This window comes from Odontomachus brunneus, unplaced genomic scaffold (assembly GCF_010583005.1).
Source record: "Odontomachus brunneus isolate Ranch 3 - 2012 unplaced genomic scaffold, Obru_v1 Obru_scaffold_323, whole genome shotgun sequence".
In the NCBI taxonomy this organism is placed as follows: domain Eukaryota; kingdom Metazoa; phylum Arthropoda; class Insecta; order Hymenoptera; family Formicidae; genus Odontomachus; species Odontomachus brunneus.
Window position 1 is genome coordinate 71449 of NW_022639773.1, and position 5540 is coordinate 76988.

Genomic DNA, 5540 nt, shown 5'->3' on the forward strand with positions numbered 1-5540 from the left:
ATGCTCTGTATTTGGTGGGACCAGCTCGGCGTAGTGTATTATGAGCTGTTAAAATCGACTGAAACAATCACAGGCGATCGGTATCGAACGCAATTGATGCGTTTGAGCCGAGCATTGAAAGAGAAACAGCCGCAATACAACGAGAGACACGATAAAGTGATTTTACAGCATGACAATGCTCGACCCCATGTTGCGAAAGTGGTTAAGACATACTTGGAAACGTTGAAATGGGAAGTCCTACCCCACCCGCCGTATTCTCCAGACGTTGCTCCCTCTGACTATCACTTGTTTCGATCAATGGTACACGACCTGGCTGACCAGCATTTCCGGTCTTATGAAGAAGTAAAAAAAATTGGATCGATTCATGGATCGCCTCAAAAGATGACCAGTTTTTTCGACGCGGGATTCGTATACTGCCCGAAAGATGGAAGAAAGTAGTGGCCAGCGATGGACATTACTTTGAATCATAAATATATAACCAGTTTTTTACAATAAAGCCTCGAATTTCGGAAAAAAACGGCGGAAGCAAAGTTGTACCTAATATGTACAAGTCAAATATCGTTCGTACACAATCGAGAACGATAGGTTTCCTTTATACGATAAAGAATTTTAAGTTTCTCTCATCGTTAATACACCACAAATTATGACAGATTTCCAGTGATTTTTTCATGATAAATTCCAACAAAACGATAGAACAAGTCTCTAAGAATTCTATCGTAGTAACGATTTAATATCCTCCTAACAGAGCATGGTAGAAAACGATTTCATTTCTTGCGGATTCGATACATGCAAAGATACGATAGAGAAACAATTACAATAGAGAATAGTTAGATTCTCTGCAAATCCTTTCAGTTTCTATCGCTTTCTTTCTATTTTTTTTAATCACAGGAGCACATTACGGTTTTAATGTGAGTTGTCTTACAAAATAATCTTCTAAATATAATCGCGCACTGTCACTTTTCTACCACGATGTGAAAACGAAAGATAATTACACAGGTCTACAAAAAAAAATTTTCAAAAATTTACTCGGACCGGAGTAGGTTTCCGGTATGTATTTTGAGCCCCTGAATCCGAATCCAGGTCCCGTTTTGCTCCATCACCCTAGGTTTTTTCAAAAATGGCGGATTCAATATGGCGCATGTAGCGTATTTTACTGTTTTCCAACGGATCATTTTAAAACTTCTAACATAAAGGTTTTTGGACTCACTGATTACGAAATTAACATTAGAATTCCGAAATTCAAGATGGCGGATGCAATATGGCGGACCATAGTAGTAAATTCTGATTTTTTAAGAGATCGTCTTGGAACTTCAACCGTGGGATTTTTAATTTACATTAAATCCGTGGGATTACATTAATTACTTCCCTGAGAATCTTGGTCATTTTAGTGAGGAGCAGGGAGAAAGATTTCACCAAGATATCAAGGACATGGAGAAAAGATATCAGGGGATTTGGGATGACCATATGATGGCAGATTACTGCTGGTGTTTAAAACGCGATACGAGAAAATCGCATAAGAGAAGATCGATTCGTAGATCATTCGAAATGAAAAAAATTCGTTATTCAAAAACAGAATAAAGTCCATTTTTTACTTGGCATTGGTGCCCCCGTTATAAGCGGGTTAGTCCTGATAGAAATGGTACCTCCACGTGGTTCAGGATGGGTAACGCAAAATCCATTTCAAAATATTGAAGTTCCGTAAATTTGAAATTAAAGAACTCTTTCCTTTATGACTCTAGTGGATTCATGTGTTTTCTTATCGATAGAATCCTCTCACTTGCGTTTTATTGTTTTCCGAAAATCCCACGGTTGAAGTTCCAAGACGATCTCTTAAAAAATCAGAATTTACTACTATGGTCCGCCATATTGCATCCGCCATCTTGAATTTCGGAATTCTAATGTTAATTTCGTAATCAGTGAGTCCAAAAACCTTTATGTTAGAAGTTTTAAAATGATCCGTTGGAAAACAGTAAAATACGCTACATGCGCCATATTGAATCCGCCATTTTTGAAAAAACCTAGGGTGATGGAGCAAAACGGGACCTGGATTCGGATTCAGGGGCTCAAAATACATACCGGAAACCTACTCCGGTCCGAGTAAATTTTTGAAAATTTTTTTTTGTAGACCTGTGTTATCTTTGGACACACGATTTTGTGTTACACGCCGCTCGCTGTATCACCTCTACATACATATATGCACCCGAAGCGGCAACACGCTTTGATTTGGCGTCGATTCGGCACACAGATATGTCATATACATGTCAGTGTATCACGCCTCGCTATGTCTCATAGCTATGAGCGGAGGGATGCGGCGAAATACGATTCGTGAGTATCACGGTCGCATGTCGGCCGAAGGCATCTTTCTTTCCGCTGTCGCTTTCTGTATGCTGATTTGTTAAGACAAAATAATTAATTTCTCAAAAACTATTGCAAATATCGCAAAACGGCACAGGACTTTCTTGCTCACCTCAATCCGTTCTACGTCCTCACCAAGGGTCATCATGGAGGTTCGGGATATCCGGGGGCGGATTGCATTGAGAACGTCGTCGGGTAAAGGTACATAACTTTGTTCGTATTTGTGTAAAATACGAACCTTGTTAGCCTTTGATTTTTGCCATCGCATCATGAATCGAAGCCTTCGGGATAAAGCTGGTGTTGCGGATTTTTCGAGTTGTAATGACGAAAGAAACCATTGTATAAGGGTCCGACGCTACTACCTGCGCGCTCCTCCGTAACGTCTTATGGGACGCCAAGACGGCAGTCAGTGTAAAGTGCTGTAACTTCGTCAATTTTTCGAACTTTTTCAAACGGCTTCGGATATACATTCTTGAAATCTTAATCTTTCAAAATATATGATAAAAAAATCGATTTTTTGAATTCGAGAAAGGTATATGCCCCCTTAAGCCTTAAAAATTGACCAATCATAATCGACTATTATAAGAATAATCTAATACGATTAGTCAATTTTTAAGGCTTAAGTCTTAAATCATTAAATGTAAACCAGAAGTAAGTCGATTAGAGAAGTTAAAATTCGATTTCAAAAGTTGACTGCATGCCGATTTATAATCGACTTATGTCCCGTTGTATGTTCACTATAGTCGACGAATGTCCCGATAAAAGTCGACTTTTCAAATCGACCTACAGTTATCTTAAAGTCGACTGTAGTCGTCGCACCGTCTAATGGCTCTCGCAGACCAGCGCGAGTTGTGACGCGACACGCGATATGCGATGCGCGATATCCAAGGAGCGTACAGCTTTTCCGGAATACCAATACGCTCATTGGATATCGCTCGTCGCATATCGTGTGTCGCGTTGCGCATCGCACTAGTCTGCAAGAGCCATTAAAGTCGTCACACCGTCGGCTTAAAGTCGTCTGCAATTGTCGTAAAGTCGACTTGTTACAGCTAATTCTTACTAGATAACGCAGAACCGAAAATTTAATTCGATAATCAATTTTTGAATAGTTAACATGCCACTTTTTTGACAACTTATAGATAACTTATGATTTAATATCTTTTTTTTTTATTCATCTGTAAGTTATCAAAAAATATGAAATGTAAACCATTCAGAAGATGACTATCGAGTTAAGTGTTCGGTCTCTGTCAGCTGAAAGTCTTTTAATGTAGTCAACTTATTTTCCCAATTCCAAGCAATACATTCATATTAAAGTGTAAAATTTTGAAGTTAATTAATTAATTATACATTAATTACTTATTTAGGATTTCACTCTAATGGAAATTCATTATGATCGCCTAAACTTTATTTATTTTTATTTTACCCAACTTATTTGGCTGTTAAGGCATATATCAAGCGCCGCGGTCGCGGTGCGATGCCGAGTACGTATCGAACAAAACAATGCGACCGTATAAACTTATCTGGAATTTCTGGGTCGATTGGTCTTCCGAGTCAAATATCTCAAGCACGAAAACTATAATAAAAAATCTAATGAAAGTTTCCTTATATGTGTTTAGCGCGCGCGTAATTTGCACCAAATTTGATTAAAATTGGTGCAGGCAATACGGAGATCTCAAAATCTCGCCTGCTAAAAAGCCTTTTTATTTTCGCGCAGATTCTCATTTTTTCAGACACACGTATGCACGCACACAAGCGAATCAGTATGTCCATCAAGCCGCATTTGCATCGCCAAGCGATTTAATTTCAGATCACACGTATACGCACGCACACAAGCAACGCGCGTAATATATATAGGCTGCAATAAGCAACATGTTCACGAATTTACGTTAGACTAGAGGAAAAGATTTATGATCGATTATTAGATGTACATATTAAGCTGTAATTACAATTTCAAATATATATAAGGTGCTTTATTCCCTTGCGGGGTACACTGCGGACCTCCGCTCCGCTTACAAAATAAACTTTTCAATCCTCGTACTTCTTCGCATCGCATGAGAGAGAGAAAGACAAACCACACTCATCCATCCACGCTCATTCCTTGGGCCTCCGTTTTTGCCGCATTTTCCTTCCTTCTTTCCATACTCTCATTCATTTCCAGCCACCCTCCTCCCTCCCTCATCTCTTCCAATCTCTTCATCCAAACCTTCCCCCGCCTCCCAGAACCTTATCCACCATCTCATGCCACCTCTTTTCTACCTCCCAATCTGTACATTCTTCCCACACGTGCTCCCAAGTTTCCTCTCACCCTCCACATATCCTACACTTCCTTTCCTCATTCCCCTCCCAATATCTACTTTCTCACACCATCTTCCAACCTAAATCTCGCCACTCTATGCCATCTTTTTCCTTCCATCCCCGCTTCAAATACTCCGGCACCCCCTTCCCTTCACCCTACTATACCACTTGTTAAATATTGAGCCTCTAATTTTTTCCCACCTTTCCTCTTCCTGCCACCTCCTCTCTCTTGCCACTACCTCCTCTCCCCTTAGCTCTCCCTCCTCTCTCATCTTCTCAATCTCCCTTATACTCCAATCCTTCTCCTCGTAAAAATCTCTCCTTTCCTCCTCCTATTTACCCATCACCCTTTCTTCCTTCGCCCTATCTCTCATTTCCTCCCAACATAACCTCGCCAGCTCCCCTCCTCCTCCCTCTCCCAGTTTCTTTTCGTAACTCCACGCCTTCATCCCTGTCCTCCCCTCAACTTTTCTATCTGCATTTCCTTCCTCATCATGTATCCTGATGTGTACCTCCTGACCCCTATAATCCACTTCAAAATCCTGTCCTGTATCCTCTCCACTCCTTCTATCTCTTTCCAGCCCCAAATCTCCACTCCATAGCTAGCTACCGTCCATACCAATCTATCAAATAACCACATCCTTCTCGACCAATCCTTTTCAAACTTCTTCTTTCCTATGCCCCACATCTCTCTCATCACCACCGCTCCCTTGCTAATTCTCTCTTCTATATGTTCCTTCTGCCTCCCATTTGCCATCATTATACAGGGTGTTCAAAAAGTCCCGGACCGGTGAAATATCTCGAAAACTAAGCATTTTAGAAAAAAATGTTTCAGATAAAAGTTGTGGCGTTTAAAAAGATGTATTTACTGATCACATCAGTTTGACCTT